Here is a 26,371-nt window from a genome sequence, read left to right as displayed (position 1 = left end):
TTGTCATAATCAGGTGTGCAGAAGTACGAATATATCCCATCAATTCATAAGCATTGCAGTAATTAGCACAAAGTACGAGTAATCATATGTTTTCAGGTAATGAGCGTGTAATATTTGCGATGCTTTCTACAAAGGAATGTCAATAGCAAGGTTAATGGAAGTAATGAGGGTGTCGCATTTGCAATATTTTCTCTAAAGGAATGCCAATGGCGAGGATAAAGGCTTGCCTTTTTTCTTTTTTTTTCTACCTGTGCTTCCGGAAAGGCACACCCTAATGGCTTGTTCTACAGGTGTTTGACACAGCTGCGTGCCCACGACGCATTACGTGCAGGTGGTCACTTAACTTTCTTACGGAAATATTTACGACACCAGTTTCCGCTACAGTGACAGTCTCACATAAAAATATTTCACAGGTCAAGAATTAGCATTGCAAGTCTGTAGAAAGAAAATCCTATGAATATAACGTTGTCCAAAAAATTTTCGCCGGCATTGTGATACATTCACACATTTACACACATTTCATAACTCTTAAAGTACGATTCTTGGTTTCCAACATCCTTTTTCACAAGTCAAGAGTCCCTACCCACTATTCATTACTCCTTACCTTATTACACATATACGTATCCATCGACACTCGTCAATATTTCGTCATTATAAATGTGAAGCATAATCAAATAACTCATATAGCCTCAGCCTATTAATCGTAAACATACCTCAGCAGCATAATACACATCGTCGTCGTAAAAATAACATCATAACACCTCAGTCAAATCTCAAAATCGTCGTAGCTTCCTCCAATAATTAAAAAAATTCTCTGCTCATGTCAAAAGTGTCATCTGCCTCAAACGTACTTTAAAAATCATGAATCCATACCAAATACATCGTTCAAAGCTCTCATAGTATCACAATGGTTCCGAAAAAATATGAGCATTTCACAAAGTACAGACAAAATACAATTTCATAAGTGTGAAGTTATCCAACTGTGTAATTGCGTAAACATCTGTCACTGATGTAATAAAAAAAGTTTATCTCTCAGTTACATGATCAGATAGCTGTGTAATTTGTGTGTTAGAGAAGTATGGTACCGATGTGTAAAGTTGTATAAGCAAATACCATATTAGCTAGGGTTCCTTGTGGTTGCCAAACACATGGTACACAAAGTAGGCGTATACCCCCCTGAGGATTAATGTAATTATACCCTCAGGTGTTACAGATTACAGCAATAGAATGAAATATATCACGGAAAACTTTCTTTGTAATTCAAAAATCTTTAAAAATAAATGTTTTAAGTACAAAATTAATCATTGAAATGCGTGGCCTGTAGCGCTAAATGTGCATCTTGTTGTAAGATAATCTGTGTGGAAGTGTCGTAGTTATCGTCCTCCGAAAGCTAAGTTCTGCAGAAGTCAATGTACTTACCTCATAATACACAAAAGTGAAATGCTTTGCGTATAAATGTCTTAGTTATTTCACTTATTGCCGTGATGAGGAAAGTACTGTGCTGTAACGTATTGTTGTGCTATGGAAAAGGCTGTCTTCTTGTAGCTATACCACAAAAGTTACTAATAAAACATGTTTTGCTTTCCAGAAGAATTCAGAAAAACTGTGCAGATATAAAACAGATACACCGCAAAAGCAACAATGTAAATTATGTCACACATTAGTAGTGTCGTAATATAACCGTGTAGCTGTCAAAGAAACCAAATACTAAGTCATCTTTAATCTCACAGAAAGTACTTTAAATCCCAAATGTATTTTCAAGTAAACCAAAATGTTGCATTAAAATCTCATTAGCAGTACTGGTAAATGTTCTAAGTATGTGAGCCTTATAGTCGTTACGTAATCGTGCAACTAACAAGCAACAATGTACACACACAATACCACTGTGACGTCTGTTCACTATAACAATGCATTCGTCATTTCTGATTCAATAAGTTCTCTTGGTTCTTGACTGGATATTTAACTTCAAACATTGTTGCATGTTAACAGATTCTAAGTCTGACAAGCATACTAGTAATGTAAAGTGAAAATTTTTATGGCAATGACAAAGTTAAAAAGCAGATTATCTTTCAATAAACGGTTTTACATGTGAAATGTGGTGTAAACCTTTACTCTTTCTAGTACGCAGAGATTCAACTGAAAAGCAATTGTCATGTTTTATATGTCGGTAAGGAATGTTAAATCTTTTCTCAAGGTTAGCGTCTGTGTTATTTTTCTCTGAGCCAGCCGGCGCAGGTGGCTGCCTGCGGTGCGAGTCATTGTCTGTTCCTTTGTTGGCGCGCGTCGTTATTGGGATTAGGAGACCTAACTTCTACAAATTCACCGTGAGGAGAGGGCCCTGCTCTGTTTGAATCCCGCCAGTTCTGATGCAATTCAGGTCTGTCGTTACGGTCATATCGTCTGTCGTCATGTCGGTAGATTCCATAGTTTCTTTCTTGTCGGTCACATGGTGGAGAATTTCTCCTTGAATCGTAACTGCACGCTGGTCCGTTGCGTCTAAACTTATTCTGTCTCCCTTGATAGTATTTATTTTGGTTCCCATATTGTCTGTTTCTCTTATTGTCTCTGTGATAGTCATTACCACGGAGAGGTGATCTTTCCCTGTAGTTATTACTACTCTGCCAACGGTTGTCATACGGGTGGTGTCTGTTTTGGTCACGATTTGTGTTGTGAGAATAGCCTTGTCGCGTCCAGTTATCATTTCTGTCGTCACGGAATTGTGACGGATGTGACCTGTAGTGATTGTTTTCCTGTTTTCGCATCCCGTGACTGTCTGTGTCAATTTCCAGTTCTTGTAACAGTCCCTGAAATGCTTCAGTGTCGTCTTTGCAACGTCCTGCTAAAATAATATGTCGTAAATGTTCAGGCAATTTGAGTAAGCAAATGCGGATGAGTTCTGAGGGGCTGTATGGGTTTGAAAGTTATTGATTCTTATGCAACATGTCTTCAAAATATTTGACAAGACTGGAAAATTCAGATTGTTCAAAGTGTTTCATCATCATGATGCTATGTTTTACACGGTCTTGTGTAGCTTGAGACCAATATGCTGAGAGGAAGGCATGGTAAAACTTTCCTTCACTGTGGCAATCGTGAATTACCGATCGCATTCTTACAGCTGGTTCATTCTCCAAGTAGCCACACATAAATTCTAACCTGTGCTCCAATGACCAGTTGGGAGGAAAACAATGAGAGAATTGATGGAGCCACGCTTGTGGATGAATGTCGTTGGCAGAATTCTTAAATGTTTTGAATTTACGTGTAGTAATGAACAGCTTATAGTCAAAGTCATCATGTCGGCGAGTCGCATATCGGTCATTGTTATATCGTTTCGGCGGTTCCATTTCAAATTCGGTGCACCTTGCCAATTTCTTTCATAACTTCCGAAGTGTCCTGTGTTATTATTTTGTGGTTGTTCCGTATTTCTAAGTCCCTCTTCCCGTATTGGAGCGCGAGTGGCCTCTGAAATACGTAATTCTTGTATTACCTGAGTCAGCTGATCTTGTACTTCCCGGATTTCTCTTTGGTGTTGCGTATTAATTTGATTCTGATTTTGTTTGAATTTCCTAATTTGTTCGCACTCTTCTGTGTCATTAAAGACTACCGGTTTTGTGTCGTTCAGATTATCATCTACCTTCGTAGATAAGTTAGTGAACTGACCCGAAAGTTCGGCTACTTTCTCCGATAGTGAACACATTTCCTCAATGTGTTTTTCTGAACCAAGTTTCAGAGTGTCCATTTGTGTTGAAATCGAATCTACTGTGTTCTTTAAGTTTTCCTGAGTTTTTGCAAGTTGCGTAACCGAATCGGTAGATGCAACTGAGTCAAATTTAGCTTGCAAGGTCTCATGATTTTCATGAGCAATAATTTGCAGTTCTTTTATGGCTGCTTCGTGATTCTGTAATGCCTTTTCATGCCGCGAAAAAATAGGTTGAAAATGCTCACAAATTTGAGTTTTTACGTCATTACAGACTTTTTGACATTTCGATTCAATGTTATGTAACTCAGTAGTTAAATCTTCACGCGTTTGTTCGAGAGTTTGTTCCAATGAATCTAACTTTTGAAGCTGTTGCTGTGTTTGTCTCTGATTTTGTTCCAGTGTGTCTAACTGTTGCTGTGTTTGTCTCTGATTTTGTTCCATTGTGTCTAACTTCTTAAGATTTTGTTCCACTGTGTCTAACTTTTTGAGATTTTGTTCCACTGTGTCTAACTGTTGCTGTGTTTGTCTCTGGTGTTGTTCCATTGTGTCTAACTTTTCAAGCTTTTGTCCCATTTGTTGCATTAACTGTAATAACAATGCACTGGTGTCTGAAACATGTTCCTCAGTGCTTTTCGGCAGTGAAGTTGCACCGGCAACATTCACATTTTGACAAGCGGAAAATGTGTCTTGACTCATTTGAGAAAACGGTGAGAACCCAAAACCTGAATCTGCAGTATTTGCAATATTGTGTTCTGTCATTCCCGATTCCTGAGGCGAGCTGTTGCCGACCAATCGATCGATAACGCTTCCCTGTTCACTACCTGTTTCACTGTCTACACCATTGTTTGCCGCCCGCTCCACAACCCTGTGCGCAGTTACCAAATTACTACTTTGAACATTAGTTAATTCATTACTCTGCGGCGCTAACACACTGCTTTCGTCTTTACTGTCATTTCTCAGTTTACTTTGGAGCCTAGTATTACGTTTTTCACACGCCATTATTGTCACAGTATTTCACACGATAACACAGAAAAGCGCAATTTGAAGAGCAAAATAAAATAACATAGCAATGGAAATAATGTCTACTTAATTGCCAGCGCAGCTGCGAAATACTTGGTGCAAATCTACATGCATGCCACAACTGTTTTACTGTACAACAATGAAAAACTACAACTACAAAGGAAATTCTCTCTATGATTACGCGCTATCAATAAACAAAATCTACACTAATTACACAAACTACAAGAAAAAAATCAGAAGATTCCAGTGAGGTATCCTCGGCTAAGGGTCAACATATGAAACGTCCCCTTTGAACAATTTATACATGATTGTGCTTAAATACATGACTGTGCTTAAACTGACACACAATATTTTGTTAGCGCAACGCAATCTGACTTTCAAAATTCCCTACAAAAGAATGGCCCTGACTAACATTAAACTATACCTTTCACAAATCACTTACCTCACAAAAATCTTCGCTGCTCAAGCTACTGCAATACAGCGAGCGCCACTACTGCCAGCTAAATAAAAGATTCAAACTATGGAAGGCACTAACTACTGATAGGGATAGTTAGCAAATGAAAGATATTAATAGAGAACAAACAATGTATTTACCTTGATATCATCATATATAAATATAGCAGTTCATGACAAATTTCAAAACTCCGCCATCTCTCTCCCCACATCCACCACTGCTGGCGGCTCACCTCCAACTGCGCAACGCTACGCGCTGTTCACATCCAGCTGCCGCTGCCCAACACTACAATGGCAGACAACAATGCAAACTAGCCACAGACTGCACACAGCACAGCCAGTGATTTTCATATTGAGCGCTGCGTAACGTTGCCAATAAGAAAATATAAACAGCCTACTTACATAGAGAAAACATAAACAGCCTACTTACATAGAGAAAACATAAACAGCCTACTTACAATTTGACCATCTCCAGAGTCATTCTTTTGATATGCAGCGGAGTGAAGATTCATTCTCGGAAGAATCTCCTAGTGACTAAGCTATTTCTAGATAATATCCTTTTACCAGGAGCTCTAGCCCCTCAAAGTCAGCAGGAAAACCTACTCGAAGTTTGGAAAGAAGGAGAGCAGTACTGACAGAAATAGAACTGTGAGGGCGCCTTGTGAGTCTTGCTTGGATGGATGTGCTGATAATCCGTAATTCAGCAGCTTCGTGCGAACACTTATACGACTGCGTAGCTCATTCTATTTTAGCTCCATAAAAGACAAAAAATCTCTCTCGGTGCAAGCATATTGTCTGGGATTTTAAGGTTCTCTGTTCCAGTCCTAGCCTGGTACAAATTTGTAAACTAACAAAAAAAAACAAAAAGACTGAACTTCTCGTTTGTCAGAGAAATGTCTCATTTCGTACATTCATCTAATTAGTTGCTTAGTGACTCATTTTATTGCATTACGTCAAACAAACGAAAACTGTCGATAACAGTTTTCATTGGCTCAATAAGCTGTGCAAATTTTCCAAAATTTTGTTCATCAGGTACCAACATCAGAGAGAAAAATGTTTCCAAAAATTATGCGAAGTTTCCGCTTTCCTTGAGTTGTTTATATCTGAACTCCGCTTCCCCGCACACTGCCCCAGTAATAGTCAATATGCGAGTTCATTTAGCCATGATAAAAGTCACTGGACGCTGCTGGAATAAATTACTTATTGAACAAAAAGGTCTCTATTACTTATTGAACAAAAAGGTCTCTATTATACTCTATCTCCTACAAACGAATGAAAGAAATTTCTAAGAGTTTTCATGTTCAAGTGCCAACATTAAGTCTGCACTTCATTTGATATGATGTTGTGATACGCCGCCATGAGGCACGTTAAATATTGAACAATTGACAGAGTATGTTTATTCCTTTAAGATCAAAAAATGGTTCAAATGGCTCTGAGCACTATGGGACTTAATTTCTGAGGTCATCAGCCCCCTAGAACTTAGATCTACTTAAACCTAACTAACCTAATGACATCACACACATCCATGCCCGTGGCAGGATTCGAGCCTGTAGCGCCTAGAACCGCTCGGCCACTCCAGCCGGCCTTTAAGATCACATCATATCAGTCTACTACGTTTAAATTTAATTACAATAACTAAGTAACTAGACAGGCAAGACAATCCTATAATTAATTTAAATCCTAATGAATAAATCTAAATACATCTAAGCCTATTTTCACATGCATGGGCGCCACCATTTCCCCACGGAACATAATACCCCTTTAACTGCTCCCAAGGTGTTGAGGACGTGTTAAAATGCGGCCCCTGGGTTTTCTTGAAGCTCTATTGACGTGTTTACGCGTCCTGTTCCGTCGATCTCTCACTACTGCGGCCGAGCTACTTCAATATTTCACTCAATAATGAAGTTTCAAATATTTATCATACAACACACATGCGTCTTTGGGTGATATTGTCAGCACAAACCCACGTTTCGATATTTTGAAACGTTTATGATGTATGACGGTTATTGTGAGTGCGTGATTCGCGACGAGCTGGGACAGGAATGGGTGCAACACGAGACCATCTGTCAGATACAGTACACAGTAACTCGAAAAATAATACTGTATCTCTTACCCATATTTCATACAGTGCAATGTATGAGCTAAAATTAACCATAAACAAAGTTTACACAGTGCGTTTTTACCTCTGCAGTCTCTTGAAAATATCCCACTATGTTTTACGTAACTTGATGCAGTGCGGTAACCATGATGTATAACGAAAACAAATTCAGTCCTTTATCGAGAAATGTATCTCAGGCTGTAAGATCTGCAGAATTTTTGTTTTTTCACCTAATAGATTTCTTAACATCGGATGATAAATATTTGGCGAGCAGAACAGCCATAACAAAGCAATTCTCAGAACGGATTTCAGAGAGTACGTCTATACTCTATAACATCTAATGGGATAGTAAGTACGAGTTGTGCCTCTCCTGGCGCATATTCGACATTTCTCATAATTCCTCCCAGGGTGAGCTGCTGAGACAAGATTTTTAGCAGACTGTCATTCCCATAGTCTCCACCAGTTAGATTTCGAATTTAGCCAACAGATGACCGTCAGATACCCCAACCCAATCCTTACCTCTTTCCCTTGCACTAGAGTATACTTACTGACTGTGCTTCTTTGTCTTTTTTGTGTCATCAGTATTCTCATTTGTTTGCAACGGCCTGCCACGAATTCCTCTCCTAAGCCAATCTTTCTTTCTCAGAGTAGCAATTGCAGTCTACGTCCTCAGCTATTTGCTAGATATGGCCCAATTTCTGTCTTCCTCTACAGTTTTCACGCACTAAAGCTTCCTCTAGTAGCATGGAAGCTATTCCCTGCTGTCTTAAAGATGTCCTTTTATCCTGTCCTTTCTTGCCAGTGTTTTCCATATATTCCTTTCCGCGACGATTTGCGGAGAACATTCTCATTCTTTGACTTATCAGTCCACTTAACATTCAACACTTTTCTCTACCACCACATCTCAAGCGTTTCGTTTCTTTTCTGTTCCGGTATTGCCACAATCAGTGCCTCACTGCCACACAATGCTGTGCTCCAAACGAACATTTATTTCTCAATTTAAGACCTATGTTTGATACCAGTTGATTTCTGTTGGCCAGGAATGCCTTTTTTGCCAGCGCAAGTCTGCTTTTTATGTCTTCCTTGGACCTTCTATCATGGGTAATTTTGCTGCCTAGGTAGCAGAATTCCTCAGTTTCATCTACTTCGAGATCAATTATATGTTTATCCTGGTCTCATTTCTGCTACTTCTCATTACTTTAGTCTTTCTCCAATTAGTCCATATTCCGTACTCAGTAGACCGTTAACTCCATTCAACGAATCCTGTAATTCTTCCTCCCTTTCACTGGGGATAATAAAGTCATCAGATAATCTTATCATTGATACCCTTTCATCCTGAATTTTAAGCCCACTCTTGGACCTTTCTTTACTTCAGTCATTGTTTCTTCGACGTATAGATTGAATAGCATGGGCCAAAGACTTTATCCCTGTCTTGCAACCTTTTTAATTCGTGGACTTCGCTTTTGGTCGTCCACGCTCATTATTCCCCTTGCCGCATCGGCTACACCGGTTCCGGTGAGATCACCGAAGTTAAGCGCTGTCGGGCGTGGTCGGCTGTTGGATGGGTGACCATCCAGGCCGCCATGCGCCGTTGCCATTTTCCGGGGTGCACTCAGCCTTGTGATGCTCGACCGAATAGTAGCGGCTTCAGGCAAGAATACCATCATAACGACCGGGAGAGCAGTGTGGTGACCCCACGCCCCTCCTATCCGCATCCTCCACTGAGGATGACACGGCGGTCGGATGGTTGCGTTAGGCCACTCGCGGCCTGAAGACGGAGAACTCTCATTATTCCCTCTTGGTTTTTGCACTTATTGCACATCACCCGTCTTTCCTTATAGCTTACCCCTATTTTTCTCAGGATTTCAACATCTTGCACCATTTTGCGTTGCTGAACCCTTTTCCCAGGTCGGCAAATCCTATGAAAGTCTGTCGACTTTTCTTCAGTCTTGCGTCCATTGTCAACTGCAACGTCAGAATTGCGTCTATTGGTGCCTTTGCATTCCCTTAAGCCGAACTGATCGTCATCTAACAGATCCTGTGCTTACTCTTATGTTAAGAACTCGCGGTTTTCCACCACGGGCTGTTCCCATGTCTACGTGCTTCTATTTGAAAACCTTTCGAGGGGTGACAGGAGGGAGAAATGTCTCACTGTAACTTCAGTGCTCGTTTTGGCGAAAAACAACGCAGGTTAGCGCTCTCTGGCATCCTGCTGAGTAGTCCGTGCCACGTAGATGCCATGGCTGGTTGCTCACCCAGGCCGAACCACACCCACTATCCGGTTACGTTGCAGTTGGTGAAATAGCGGCAGAGACGGACGCGTTTTAAGGGTAAAATATTTTGAGATGAAGTAAAACGATTTATACAGAACCCGCCAGGATAGCCGAGGGCGCTAACGCGCTGCTTCCTGGACTCGGGTAGGCACGCCGGTCACGGATCGAATCTGCCTGGCGGTTTGACGAAGTAGGCCGTGTGCCAGCCAACATGGATGTGGTTTATAGGCGGTTTTCCTCATCCTACTAGGTGAATACCGGGTTGGTCTCCACGTCCCGTCTCAGTTACACGACTCGCAGACATTTGAAGCACATTCACATTATTTCCCGATTTACACTGATGCAGACAGCTGGGGTACACTAATTCTGTCCCAGGGGGTATGGGGTGGCGGGAAGGAAGGGCATCTGGCCACCCTTTAAAATTAACCATGCCAAATCCGTCCTTAACCCTGCCGACCCTGCGCCCAAAGCGGGATAAAGACAGAAGAGAAAGAACGAAAGAAAACGATTTATACAGAAAAAAGTTACTCGGTCATTCTTTCTGCAATAAGTTAAAATGCGGCCCTCGTAAACAGTGTGAGATTGCACTGTGTCGCAAAGCCCACTGTCAGCAGCGGTAGCCACCTACACGCTGTAACTGTCAGACAGGCTAAATCAACAGCGTTGTAGCTCGCGGTGCTGTACTACCAGAGGATTGAAATAGGTTCTGCGACACAGGCAGTCTGATAAACTTGACACACGTCCCGGGGTTGATTTAAAGTGAATTACTTTTTTTTCTGTTCACGTCTTCCCACTCTGACACCAGAAATAACAGGACCACATGACGAAGTCGGACGGTAAACAGAGAAGGCGCGCGATGGTGGTAAATGCTGCCTGGTTTTATTCCTACTCCGACCGCGGGCGGAGCCATTGGAAAAACGTCGCGACGTCTCTGGAAATTGCCTGGGGAGCGACCAACGCTGACAGCCGGCGCAGTCCTAATAAAGCGGCCGATGGATGTGTCGCGCTGCTTCCATCCCTGGGGTGTTTCCAGATTATTATTAAAACGGATCCGCTCTCTCCTAGACTTTCATCCGTCGGAAGTTCAAAGCAAGTGAATCTGAGAGAGCAGCAGGGCCTTCGGCTACACAGTATTACGAATAAAATCCCTCCGCACGAAACATCTTCGAAAAATGTGTATGTTACTGCAAGAGAACTCTGGCGTATTTTTCTTGATAGGCAGCAGCTATTGTTTCCCTTATGTTGCTACAAAGTAATCTGGTGTCGATGTGTTGAAATGTGATGACCCTGTGTTATCAGGAGTGGAGTACGAAACACTGCTGTTTCACTTCTTTTATAAGTTCTCCAATCCAATAACTTACCATTAAACTAACTCTGGTTCTATACCACAGAAAAAGTTGGCAAACGTAGCAGCTCTGAGAAACAGACACTAGTGCTGCACCCATACACAAGGGTGAAAGTAGGCTGTTTAGGTTTTTATATTGGTAACGCCTCGTAGCGCTCTATATGGAAATCACTGACTGTGCTGTGTGCGGCTGTTGCTGATTTGCATTGTTGAAATATTTGCTATTGTAGTGTTGAGCAGTTGCATGTGAACAGTGCGTAGCGTTGCGTAGTTGGAGGTGAGCCGCCAGCATTGGTGAATGTGTGGAGAGAGATGGCAGAATTTTAAGAGCGGACGATCTGGACGTGTGTCCGTCAGAAAAAGGTAATTTGTAAGACTGGATGTCATGAACTAATATATATATTATGACTTTTGAACACTATTAAGGTAAATACATTGTTTATTCTCTATCAAAACGTTTCATTTGCTATGCCAATCAGTAGTTAGTGCCTTCAGTAGTTAGAATCTTTTATGTAGCTGGCAGTATTGGCCCTCGCTGTATTGCTGTAGTTCGAGTAACGAAGATTTTTGTGAGGCAAGTCATTCATGAAAGGTATATTTTATTGTTAGCCAGGGCCATTCTTTTCTAGGGATTATTGAAAGTCAGATTGCGTTGCGTTAAAAATACTGTGTGTCGGCTTAGTGATGATCAGAATAATTAAAGAGAGAACTGTCTGAGTACGTTCAGTTTTGCTCGGCTGTTTGAAAATCAAATAACGTAGAGTTTTATCAGCACAGTCATTTATAATTTTCCAAAGGGGACGTTTCAAGGGATATATATATATATATATATATATATATATATATATATATATATATATATATATATTGTGTGTGCGCGCGCGCGTGTGTGTGTGTGTCACATCTCCTCCTAAACTACTTGACCAATTTCAACCAAAGTTGTTACACATATCCCGTACTGTCAGGTGACAATCGATCTGAGGGTAAGATCCACCTATCTATCGTAGTTCAGGATATATGACGTCATAAACAATAAGATGCGTGAGAAAATTCCGCGTCCTGCATGACGTCAAAAGTTATTATTTTTTTGCCACTAACTCTATTCGCGACATATTTCGCAATCAGTATCAACATATGCGGCTGAATGTACCTATAAAAATACGTCACAGTACATCAGGTAGTTCAAGAGATATGACGTCATAATCACTGAGATACTTGGAAAAATGCCGTATCATCCATGGTGTTTTATTACGTTTATTCTTTACTACTATCACACTTCTACAGTCGAGTAAACTTAAGGGAATCCCTGACACATGGCAGCACTTTTGACACCTTTTAACTTCGAAGCACAAAAGGCTGTAGGTGAAAACAATAGCCGTCTATAGGACTGTGAAGAAGTGTTGCCGTAGAGAGGTTTACAAAATCGCGTTATAGAGACAGGAAGCAACTGCGGCCAGAGTACAGAAACTGTTTCATAATTTCAACTGTGTATTCACGAATACATGTAAGTGAAATTTTTTTCGATATTGCACTGTAGACACAATTGATTAACTTCTCATGTTCAGGGTTCACAGTCACGCAGATTTCTTAAAGGGCATCATATTCACCATTGACTGTAGAAATTATTTATTTCAGTATTGCAATTTTGGCCTTTGGGCCATTTGCAATGTGAACCAACTCAAAGGCCGAAACTGCTGCAGTTTCGGCCTTTGAGTTGGTTCACATTGCAAATGGCCCAAAGGCCAAAATTGCAATACTGAAATAAATAATTTCTACAGTCAACGGTGAATATGACGTTCTTAAAAAATACTACACACGCAGTAAATTTTTTGAATATCCAGGCAATGACGAGTTTGTCAGTTAATATTATAACATTAATAAATGAAACCACTATCTACGCATGTAATAACAAGCACTCATCTCTGTTTTAGTAGAGGTTCGAATCCTTTGGGCTACTTTGCTTGTTGCCAAATTTACCATCAAAGAATACCTTGCATATGAACCATTTATCGGCTCATGGAACTATTTTCTACAGAGTCCTTCCCTGTACGCTATCTCTGAATAGTGCTAACAAGCAACGAGCGCTGTGGCGTCTTACCAGAGGACGCAGCAGGTCCTGCCGGGAGGAATTATGAGTGCTGCATCCGCAGCTTCGCGTGCTGTCAGTGTGTGCTCCACGGTGTTGCTGGGAATCTCACTAACTGCCGCGATTCAACTTGTGTCACTGAGACACAGTAGTATTTACTTTGTGCTTGGAGTCGATGACTCGTACACTCAAGAACCAAAGAAACTGGTACACCTGCCTAATATCGTGTAGGCACCCCGCGAGCAAAAATGTTTCAAATGGCTCTGAGCACTATGGGACTTCACTTCTGAGGTCATCAGTCCCCTAGAACTTAGAACTACTTAGACCTAACTAACCTAAGGACATCACACATATCCGTGCCCGTGGCAGGATTCGAACCTGCGACCGTAGCGGTCGCGCGGTTCCAGACTGTAGCGCCTAGAACCGCTCGGCCACCCCGGCCTACCGCACCCCGCCAGCACGCAGAAGTGCCGCAATACGACGTGGCATGAACACGACTAATGTCTGAAGTAGTACTGGAGGGAGCTGACACCATGAATTCTGCAGGGCTGTCCATAAATCCGTAAGAGTACGGGTGGGTCGAGATATCTTCTGAACAGCACATTGCAAGACATCGCAGATATGTTCAATAATCTTCATATCTGGGGAGTTTTGTGGGCAGCGGAAATGTTTAAACTCAGAAGAGTGTTCCTGGAGCCACTCTGTATCAATTCTGGATGTGTGGGGTGACGCCTCGCCATCTGGAATTGCCGAAGATCGCCGGAATGCACAATGAACATGAATGGATGCAGGTGATTAGAAAGGATGCTTACGTACGTGTCACATGTCAGAGTTCTATCCAGACATATCAGCGCTACCATATTAAACCTACTGCACAAGCCGCACACCACCAGCTTGAACAGTCCACCGCTTACATGCAGGGTGAGGTTGTCTCCATAGCCGTACACGTCCAGCCACTCGATGAAATTTGAAATGAGACTCGTCCGACCAGGCAACATGTTTCCAGTCATCAACAGTCGAATGCCGGTGTTGATGAGGCCAGGCGATGAATAAAGCTTTGTGTCTTACTGTCATCAAGGAAACACGACTGTGCCTTCGGCTCCGAAAGCCCATATCGATGATGTTCCGTTGAATGGTTCGCACGCTGACACTTGTTGATGCCCCACTATTGAAATCTGCAGCAATCTGTGTAAGATTTACTCTTCTGTCACACTGAACGATTTTCGTCAGTCGCCGTTGGTGCCGTTCTTGCAGTATCTTTTCCCGAAGTCGGAGATTTGATGTTTTACCGCATTCCTGATAGTCACGGAACACTTGTGAAATGGTCGTACAGGAAAATCCCCACTTCATCGCTACCTCGGAGATGTTGTGTCCCATCGCTTGTGTGCCGACTATTACACCACAATCAAACTCACTTAAACCATGATGATCTGCCATTGTATCAGCAGTAACAACTGCTCCAGACACTTGTTGTCTTACATAGGTGTTGCCGACCGCAGCGCCGTATTCTGCCTGTTTACATATCTCTGTATTTGAATACGCATGTCTATACCAGTTTCTTTGGCGCTTCAGTGTATTTTGTTTTGTCTTCTGTCAACCAGAGGCACCGCAGAAGGAGACACATTGGGCACGCTGCAACTGACAACTATTCGAACATGTCGGTCTAGCTATAGACTGATGAGGCCTGCCTGTACAGCGCTTGCGAGCGAGTGGAACATAGAAGAACAATTAAACAGGTGAAGAACATTTTGAACAAAGCATTTTGAACTTTCCTTTCACCACCGTCACTTGTGAAACTCAGCTAACTGTTGTTTAAACTGTCAAGCATCACTCATTTAGTTCTCGTTGCAGGACAGTCTGCATTGGTGGTGTCTTCAGTTGTAATTTATTAAATTTTAATTTATTAAATTCTTACAGCTACCCAGCTAGAAGAAATAATTTTTTTTTGTATCTTTTATTATCATTAGTTTGGTATCATTTGTTTTCATTACGCTTCACGAAGTGTTTTAAGTAAATTCCATGGCTATTTGTTCAATACGAGGGTCGTTCACAAAGTAGATTCCGTTTCTATTTATATCCGCGGCAGTACTACGATCGCAGTTCCGAGCATGTGCGGCAGTTACTCTGACCCAAGGAGAAGAAATGTACGCCATTTTCAGATCGCTGCTGCCAACGTGTGCTTTGTAGTGCTTCTTTATAATGTCAGCCGTAATTGAAAATGCCACCGCGTGTCAAATCAGATCTGTGATTCGTTTCCTAATGGAAAAAAACGTTAATATACATGAAGATAGTATCCTTTTGGACATGACCGAGAGAACAGATACCATCTTCATATTTATATAGTTAAGAATCACCGACCATTTGACCAGCTTCTTCTGTGCGGTTGCACAAACAGTAACCGAACTGTTACGGGAATCGGCAAAAAGCCGCGAGTAATCAGTATAATGGGCAGGAGCACTATGAACATAGTGCGGGACAATAAGTTGTGAATGTGGGTCTCACGGGAGGCGTGCCAGAGGTAAGTCCCTGCAGTCAGACTCTCCCCTTTGTCCTCGGTGGCTAAGATGGAGAGAGCGTCTACTACAAAATCAGAAGATCCCGGGTTTTAGTCCCGGTCGGGGCACACATTTTTCAACTGTCCCCGTCGACTTATATCAACGCCTGCATGCAGCTAGAGGTATTAATTTCACTGTAAATTCAAAAAAAGTTAAACCAAAGGAAATTCATCGGCAAATCTGCGAGGTTTACGGAGAAAATGCTATGAGTGATTCAGTGGTTAGAAGATGGGTCAGACTGTTCAATGAAGGACATGATCAAGTGCACGATGAAGAACAAATTGGAGGCCCGTCTGTGGTTACTGATGAACTGGTTCACACAATTGAAGAGAAGATTAAGCACAACCGTAAATTTACACTTAGTGCACGTGCTTTGGAAGTTCCGCAAATCTCACGATCACTAATTCATGAAACTGTTACCGAAAAAATGAAATTTCGAAAACCTTCTATGAAGAGAAGGCATACAAAAACTTGTGCCACGCTATGACAAATGCCTACAAAATTTCGGAAGCTATGTAGAAAAGTAGTTTAATAGTTATAGATTTTTGTACAATAAATTTTTTTCTGTATTTGTACACGTTTGTTTTATATAACCAAACAGACTTACTTTGTTGACATACCTCTTATTACTAAGTTATGAACTTACATAGTTGTTTCACAATTCTAAAAGCCTTCTTATCGTCTGTTTTACACTGTCCAACACATTATTGTGCTCGCCAATTAAAAGCCTGAATAACCATCCTTTTGCAGCGCGGAACGTTACCAAATGTGTTGGAAGAGAGTCCCTTTTACTTGCTAAGATTGTCGAGGATGTTCCAGAGTTCCATGTGGAGATCAAACAGATGTTAGCAATACATGATTACAGTTCAGTGGTAGGATTAAGCGCACTTAGGCTGGTACAGGGCCGCGTCCTTTTATACCTTACAGCCTTATGTCGTTGGCTAAAGCGAGTTTGGGGAGCCTTATAAGAAACTATTTAGGCAGTTTGTGTGACCACATGTAACAGCAACAACAGTTTGCAGCGCGGACGTGCAGGTAGAGTGTCAGTGACGTTCTTGAAGGTACTGACAAGGAAGAGGAGCCATTCTCACTTCAGCGGTTCAAAATGGTTCAAATGGCTCAGAGCACTATGGAACTTAACATCTGAAGTCATCAGTCCCCTAGAACTTAGAACTACTTAAACCTGACTAACCTAAGGACATCACACACATCCATGGCCGAGGCAGGATTCGAACCTGTGACTGTAACGGTCGCGCGGTTCCAGACTGAAGCGCCTAGAACCGCTCGGCCACTTCGGCCGGCCATTATACTTCAAAACTTTACGAAAATTACATTGCAGTCTTATACGATACTCTATCGAAAAAATGATGCTTTATACTAGTACCGGCAGTAATTATAATTATATTATTAATCTGTGTCCTACTTACGGATTTTGACAATGTCTTTTGAACGTCTAGCCGTAATTTCGGATTTACGATTACAGAGTCACTTATTTACACCATCCAGATGTCAAAGATTTGATAGTTAAGCAGTTCTTTAAATGCTGTGGTCAGGAAAGGTATGAACAGTATGCTTCTGTTTTCAAATTGTCTTTTTCCCTATGAAGTTTACTGTCCTATCAAAAAAGATTTGTCTTCTTAAATAGTGGCACTTTATTACTCTGTTCTATATAGATGTAAGATTACCCATAATCCATCGGTATTTACTTTTAAACTCTGTTTGTTAAAATCGATGCCCATTCCTGTTTCTTCGATTTCCAGCTTAATGTCCATATATTTAGACGCAGCTATGGATACCTGGGCATGCATTAACTTTAAGATTTTAAGCATGGCTTCACTTCAGCAAGTTTGAATGCAAGAGCTTTTGTGGATTGAAACATCAGAATTACTAAACATTGTTCATGATTTCGATCTAAAGCTGTCTTCTTCAGACGATATTGTACCTATTAACAAAATTTACGACATTGTGTGCGGAGCAGAGATCGTATTACTAGAATAAACAATTTACAGGAAATTTTAGAAATAATTTTAGTGAAGCATACTCACGCAGAATCACATGTTGTCTACATCCCATGTCGAAGTCGTTGACTGTCTGGTCATGTGCACGTCGTCCACTAAATCGCCATTTAAAATACATGATTTAAACGTAATAGCTCTCTACTGTTGGGCATTGTCTTAAACAATTCTGAGGATCCTTTCACAAATACAGGCATTTACAAAATTATCTGCAGCAACTGTCAGACTTACTATGCAGGACAAATTGGTAGAGCAGTCAAGGTAAGATATGAGGAACGTCTAGTTGGAAGGAAAAGTAGTAATGCGCAAAATTCCGCCCTTGCAGACAATTTATTTAATGCCGGTCGTAATCCGAAGGATTTATAGGATACCATAATCTTACTGAAGAAGTAGAAGGGTGTAGATCAGATTTATGGAAAGAGCTAGAAATCTTCGAACACTTAGAGAAAAACGATGGCCATATTTTTCGTGATCAGCTTCAACTCGCGGGTAGACATTTCCTGGAAGACTCTAAGCCTCTACTTCTGGCCGAGTAGCCAAGTTTACGGCTCGAAGCTCGCCCCCGCCCTCTGTTTGTCTTCCTCAGAATTCTGTGTTTAGTAAGAATACGTCTTTTATTTTGTTACTTTACGAAGTAGAGTTGCTGTTCAACATGTTAGTAACGAAACACCTTAGACCCACCGCTCCTTTTTTTTATTGTATTTCATTATTCCCATAACATCGTGATATCTAGGCATATGCACACTGCTTAGCGAGGCTTCATTTAGTCGTTCTTTTCCTGGGTATATTATAACTCCTTCTCTTATATTACACTTGTTCATACATCATGCTCTATGAGTACGACCAGTTCCCTATGTATGATGCTGCACAAGTGATGATCTACAACCCCCACCCCCCCCCCCTCCCACCGCACCATAGCCCTCCGCTTTCCCTCCCACCTCTCCCACCCCCACCCCCTCGTTTCCCATTCTCGTTTCCAAATTTCCTTTTGTGGTTTAAACTTACAGTTTCTCCGTCACGGTGTCCTACTACAGTATTCATTCATGTCAGGAGTCAGCTTAATCCGTCAAGTATTTGGCGTCTTATGCACTGATAATATTTCCTTGAAGCGTTTTTTCTTTGGCACTCATGCTCGTTACATTTGCGTATTCATGCACAAGTGCTTCTCTTGCGTTTCCACACGTATTGCAAAGGGTTTGCTATATTTACTTGAGTCTACCGGCTCTTTATAGGCCACATGATTTTAATGGGACACTTTTTTATCGCCCACCGCTACTCCTTCCTACTTTTTAATTAATTGTTAGTTCTAGTAATTAATGGGTACTCGTGAAATCACGCACGCAGGACGCACAGGAGCCTCACCTACAAGAGAGGACCTAGGGCTAGAGTCTCTGCTCTTCAGCCAATCGGCGCATGTCACCAGCTCTGTACCTGGTATACTTGACGCTCTGTAGGAGACGATGTCACGTTTTATTTTTTAATGTCATTATATACAAATCTTTCAAGTGACACACTACACGGTGTTCGTGTACCGATACGCGGTACAAAATATGAAACCGTGTGACGACAAGTCGGACACAAAACGAAGTAAAATGAAAATTGTTAAAACTTTAAATTACTGGAAACATCTGAAACGAAATAATATCGAAGCAAAGGACTCTATAAGATAACTGTATAGAATCTATGTAGCAATGTAATTGTTAATTTACTCGCTGGTGCAAGAAACCGAAAAGACCAGCGTTATTAGACACACTCTCTGTTCTAGCTCTAAAGAAAACGCAAGCTACGGCAGCCATTTCGCATTGTAGGTTGTGAATTTAAAAGAATATATTGTAATTTATGCTAATTGCGCACTTTTCTTTCATGTACACTCCTGGAAATTGAAATAAGAACACCGTGAATTCATTGTCCCAGGAAGGGGAAACTTTATTGACACATTCCTGGGGTCAAATTCATCACATGATCACACTGACAGAACCACAGGCACATAGACACAGACAACAGAGCATGCACAATGTCGGCACTAGTACAGTGTATATCCACCTTTCGCAGCAATGCAGGCTGCTATTCTCCCATGGAGACGATCGTAGAGATGCTGGATGTAGTCCTGTGGAACGGCTTGCCATGCCATTTCCACCTGGCGCCTCAGTTGGACCAGCGTTCGTGCTGGACGTGCAGACCGCGTGAGACGACGCTTCATCCAGTCCCAAACATGCTCAATGGGGGACAGATCCGGAGATCTTGCTGGCCAGGGTAGTTGACTTACACCTTCTAGAGCACGTTGGGTGGCACGGGATACATGCGGACGTGCATTGTCCTGTTGGAACAGCAAGTTCCCTTGCCGGTCTAGGAATGGTAGAACGATGGGTTCGATGACGGTTTGGATGTACCGTGCACTATTCAGTGTCCCCTCGACGATCACCAGTGGTGTACGGCCAGTGTAGGAGATCGCTCCCCACACCATGATGCCGGGTGTTGGCCCTGTGTGCCTCGGTCGTATGCAGTCCTCATTGTGGCGCTCACCTGCATGGCGCCAAACACGCATACGACCATCATTGGCACCAAGGCAGAAGCGACTCTCATCGCTAAAGACGACACGTCTCCATTCGTCGCTCCATTCATGCCTGTCACGACACCACTGGAGGCGGGCTGCACGATGTTGGGGCGTGAGCGGAAGACGGCCTAACGGTGTGCGGGACCGTAGCCCAGCTTCATGGAGACGGTTGCGAATGGTCCTCGCCGATACCCCAGGAGCAACAGTGTCCTTAATTTGCTGGGAAGTGGCGGTGCGGTCCCCTACGGCACTGCGTAGGATCCTACGGTCTTGGCGTGCATCCGTGCGTCGCTGCGGTCCGGTCCCAGGTCGACGGGCACGTGCACCTTCCGCCGACCACTGGCGACAATATCGATGTACTGTGGAGACCTCACGCCCCACGTGTTGAGCAATTCGGCGGTACGTCCACCCGGCCTCCCGCATGCCCACTATACGCCCTCGCTCAAAGTCCGTCAACTGCACATACGGTTCACGTCCACGCTGTCGCGGCATGCTACCAGTGTTAAAGACTGCGATGGAGCTCCGTATGCCACGGCAAACTGGCTGACAGTGACGGCGGCGGTGCACAAATGCTGCGCAGCTAGCGCCATTCGACGGCCAACACCGCTGTTTCTGGTGTGTCCGCTGTGCCGTGCGTGTGATCATTGCTTGTACAGCCCTCTCGCAGTGTCCGGAGCAAGTATGGTGGGTCTGACACACCGGTGTCAGTGTGTTCTTTTTTCCATTTCCAGGAGTGTATATAGTGTCCTTCATGCAGAATTAAAAATAAGGTATATTTTTCAAGGTTTTCAGTACACTGGATAAACAACAAGGACGGCCGAACAATCGACCATTCTTGGCAGACATCTTGCGTAGGAACAATTTCATTATAATTTCACTGAGTTTCGTCATCAACGGACGCTTTAAAAGACACATAATTAGTAAAGAAAGAAAGTGCATAAATTAATTTATTTTATATTAAAGTAAAAACTAAAAACTTTCAGTTGAGTATAGAAATTGGTCGCTTCTTCGCAAAACAAAGGTTATTTCTTTAATTCAAAAGTTTCTTTTAATTACTTTTGCTACGGAAAAGATATCCTGCAGCAATATTTTAATGAGACAACACGAAGTATAATCTCTGAGATTACGTTTACGTTTTTGTCTCTATGAACACGTAGACATCAATTTTGCAACAGATTCGAAAAGAGCCTCCTATATTAACAAGGTGGTGAGTCACGTGCTGTTAAATAATCAGAGCTCAGAGAACTATTTTATGAAAGTGTTAATTCCGGTATCCCATATTATCATCTTTCTTTCTTGTGTCCGCTCTGCCAAATAAGTGCTCCATTCATGCTCTTGCCGGGCGTAAATATCAATAAAATTAGGTGTTAAGATTTACTTACACACTTTTCGTCACATTCGTTGAGGACACCGTAAGTATACTTGAGACGGTGACCGGACCTGGGCGGTAGCGGTAAGTTGAATCCATTGCCAAATGTGTGGTATTTTAAAAGTTTTAAGATGAAGCCCTACAGCAGAGGGCTATTAGTTTTGAATCATTTATTTTAAATCGTGATTGAGTGAATACATGCACACGCACCGGACAAACGACTCCACATCGGATACAGATAATGTGATTCTACGTATGATTCACTAAAATTATTTGTTAATATTTCCTGTAATTTTGTTTAGTATGATACCATCTCTTTTCCACACGCAATGTAAATTTGTTAATAAGTACAATAACATCTGTAGAAGATAGTTTTAAAACTGTCGAAACCACAGTCAGAGTTCAATAAACTTGTATTTCGCAACTGGTTGGCTGTTATTTCCAATCCATTGAAGATTCTGGAAAAATGATTTGTTATACACAACAGAATGCACGCCAGATCAGTCTCCATTTGGTCTGCGATCAATCTGCTGTCAGTCATCAACAAGGCTGGCTGTGATCTGTAATAACTTGTGCTTTGATTATACAATGTCTTCTGTTATAAGCACGTTTTGCTCAGATCGCTGTTTTGTGTGTAAAAAACAGGTATGAAGTGCTTTACCTTTGTGACCAGACAAAAATACTAAATAAATTGAAAAGAAATTGTGTGAAACAGTATTTTCACTGGAGAATACAAATTTGTGGATAACATCATCTCCTAGTAAAACGACGAGCACTGAGTTTTTACAAGTGAAAGAACAATATATTCACTAAATTAATTTTGGCGTTGAATATCCGCACTTGTCGTTTCATCTAAATATATTGAATCAGACATTAGTATAGCTAATTAAGTACATAGCTTCTATAAAAAACCGTTTACACTTTTTGTAAATTGGGGAAGTAGGCCATTTCAAGGGATTGGACAAAAATATGGAAACACCAAAAACACGTTACATTACATAGGTTGCGAATCGTGTGAACAGGCACCCTGTCCTCTTCGAACACAGCATCACCATTGGGAAATAACCATTTTACCATGGGATGGACCTAATCACCCAAATGGGTCGTATAATCGTCGCCAGTAACCATGAACCCGTTGAAGTACCATGATACCACTGCCAAAATCATCACCGATACCCTACCATTTTTCATCCTTGAGACGTAAACTCGGCCAGAAGGTGAAAACAATGTCAGACCAGTCTCATCCGACCAACTAACTTTCTTCCATAGCTCCACAGTCCAGGTTTAATGGTTTCGGTACCAGGTTTTCCTATCCGTGCTTCTGGAGCTCCATTTGTGTTGTCTTGGTGCTGACCGCCTTCACGAGTGCGACGTTCGGTTTTGCTATTGCCTTTTTCAGCTGTTCCTGCCATGATCACTCAACACATACTTTCGTCCACGTTGTGACTTAGCGGGTGTTGTTTTCACGCTTTCCCTGTGTGCAGTCTAACTCTTTGATTAGGTGCTTCTACATCTACATCTACATACATACTCCGCAATCCACCATACGGTGCGTGGCGGAGGGTACCTCTTACCACAACTAGCATCTTCTCTCCCTGTTCCTCTCCCAAACAGAACGAGGGAAAAATGACTGCCTATATGCCTCTGTACGAGCCCTAATCTCTCTCATCTTATCTCTGTGGACTTTCCGCGAAATATAAATTGGCGGCAGTAAAATTGTACTTCAGTCAGCCTCAAATGCTGGTACTCTAAATTTCCTCAGTAGCGACTCACGAAAAGAACGCCTCCTTTCCTCCAGAGACGCCCACCCGAGTTCCTGAAGCATTTCTGTAACAAATCCAGCAGCCCGCCTCTGAATTGCTTCTATGTCCTCCCTCAATCCGACCTGATAGGGATCCCAAACGCTCGAACAGTACTCAATAATAGGCCGTATTAGTGGTTTATAAGCGGTCTCCTTTACAGATGAACCACATCTTCCCAAAATTCTACCAATGAACCGAAGACGACTATCCGCCTTCCCCACAACTGCCATTACATGCTTGTCCCACTTCACATCGCTCTGCAATGTTACGCCCAGATATTTAATCGACGTGACTGTGTAAAGCGCTACACTACTAATGGAGTATTCAAACATTACGGGATTCTTTTTCCTAGTCATCTCCATTAATTTATATTTATCTATATTTAGAGGTAGTTGCCATTCTTTACACCAATCACAAATCCTGTCCAAGTCATCCTGTATTCTCCTACAGTCACTCAACGACTTACGGAATTTCTCGTCATACGAGGACCAACCATTTGCCCACGCTTGAATTCATTTAGCTCTGGCGCAGTGCACCTAAAGCTACACAGAACACTGTTCTGACCACGACGGACGTTTGCAGTGTGCTGAGGACATTGCACGTGTGCCGCTCATTGTCAATTACAACAGCGCAACCTGCGGAATTGGCTAGCATCTGCATTTATGTTCAAGTATGAATTTTTTACTTTTTCCCATATTTTTGCCCAGATCCAGTAGGTGCCAGGCAAAACCGTCCTGTAATTTGCTGACAAACCAACCACGTGCGCCATTCTGCTTAGACAACAAGAATTGTGCCAGAGTATTCATGTGTTGACTTCAAGACATGGGCAACGTGTCGGCCAAAGACAGACGTTTTCTCTAGTTCTGGCCTCTAGCTAAGCGTGACGTACATTCTGTCCTATCTCTCCTAATTACCCTCAGTCTTCATTATTCTGCAAAACCTCGTTTTCCAATAATAACCTGGCTGGCTAGTCGTCCGTGTTCTACACCGGGGCCCAGCCACTTTTATGCCGAAATTTTGGGCTGTATTGCGATGAGATGATCTTTGGATGCCCACAGTCGTAGCAACCTAGAATTTTCCTGCTAAACGCCGCAAAATCCTTTAACGCATTTACACTGTTAGCCAGAATCTATGTTAATTTAACTGAAATTATTTTTATTTCGTATGATCCTTTTTAGTCGAAACATAGATTGAAACACATCACGCAAATCTGCATGCCTTTTTCAATTAATATCATATTGATTCCGTAGTTACAGACTGACAATGGTTCAGATTTCATTGACAATGTTTTTATTAAACTGTATCGGATCTCAGTAACTGTTCTCACCGAGCTCTGTACAGCTTTATTTCCTTTCATTTAATATGGTGTTGGATCCACTTGCTTTTCAGAATGAGTTTTGTGCACATGGGAAGACACAGTGCGTTGGATTTGGGACGTGACACTTAGGGAATGCAACGCAATAAAGAGTAGCCCTTAGCTATCAGAGTATTATCTTTGCAAAAGACGGAACACGAGGGGGTTACGGGCTAGTGGGTTGGTTTACAAGCTAGCCCTGCTCAGTGAACAACCTGCTGCAAGGCTGCTATGCAAGCAGCAGGAGTACGCTGCTTTCTCATGTTATGCAAAGCGCTTTCTTGAAGATAACCATCAATTGCTTTTCGAAAGAGACACGGCTTGCAGAAAATATTGGTTCAAAATGGTTCAAATGGCTCTGAGCACTATGGGACTTAACTTCTGAGGTCATCAGTCCCCTAGAAGTTAGAACTACTTAATACTAACTAACCTAAGAACATCACACACATCCATGCCCGAGGCAGGATTCGAACCTGCGACCGTAGCGGTCGCGCGGTTGCAGACTGTAGCGCCTAAAACCACTCGGCCACCCCGTCCGAGCAGAAAATAATGACCTAGCCTTGTGAGTAGCTTTCCAGTTTCAGAGGACCTCTGATGTGAGGCTAAATGCTGGGCGTGGAGACGTGCCATTGATAAAATAGTCAGTGATGTCAGTGTGATGGAGCTGTAGTGGCCATTTTTTAAAGTGAAAGGGCGCTTCGTTATTTGATTGGAAATCATTGCTACGGATTGTCCTGGCAGGATTTTGTGCTGGAAGGAATGTCGCTAATGAGCCACCCTGTTTTGCATTTTCTGCTATTGGTGGACAGGCATTGTTTGGCAGGAAAATATAGCAAAGCAAAGGTAAAATTATCTTAGTCAGTGTTAGATGCAGAGGTGAGCAAATCCAAGGTTTCCGAGTAAAGCCGCAAAAGAGAGCACATGGAAGAGTCGGTAGGAAAACGTGATGGTGAGCGCATTTAGTGGACTACCAGGGATTAGAGTTGCGGCGACAGCAACGCGCCCTTATCCACTATCGGTGAATCATTAGTATGACGGTGGAGTTCACCATGGCAGTCGGTGAATAATTTACGGTGAATATTAATAACAGCAACGGTATGATAGGGCATTCCTGGGCCACACTTGCTGAATTCACCTTTCGCAACTCCAACATTGCTGTATTGAGTGTATACACTTTTTAATTTGGCAGTAGGTTAAGTTACTGTTTTTTCGTTTGGGTTTACAAGGTACAAAATTTATTTTTTGACCCACATTTGAAGCAGGAAGGTACCATTTTCCATATGAATCAAGCAACATTGCAAACCAAATAAACTCCGCTAATTATTGTGTAAATTATTTCATAGTCTTTCATGATCTTTTCACAATAAGTAGATCTTTATTGAATAAATTACTGCGTTAGATAAAATATTGTAAATGTTAGACGTCTTCCATTCATATTAATGTATTTTTTTGTGCAAATTTCAGCTTTAGGATGTAGATCAAGGGCCTTTAAAAATAGCATTAGCCATTAAAAGTTGTGCATATTACATTTATAGATTAGATGTTAAAGATGTTGCTGGCCCACAATTAGGTTTCTGGGTGAGGATTACTTCTCATATGAAGAGGTGTTTTGCAAGCTACAGATTTTTATTATTGTAAGTTTCTTTAATGTCTTCAGAGTTGGCGCTGTAATTGTCTTTCTTAATTTATGTCACTTACTTAACTTCTACATATATATTTGGTAGGCAGATAAGTAGTAGTAGATTTATCA

Source organism: Schistocerca piceifrons, chromosome 2 (assembly GCF_021461385.2).
Source record: "Schistocerca piceifrons isolate TAMUIC-IGC-003096 chromosome 2, iqSchPice1.1, whole genome shotgun sequence".
Lineage (NCBI taxonomy): Eukaryota > Metazoa > Arthropoda > Insecta > Orthoptera > Acrididae > Schistocerca > Schistocerca piceifrons.
Note: the sequence above shows the minus strand (reverse complement) of the source record.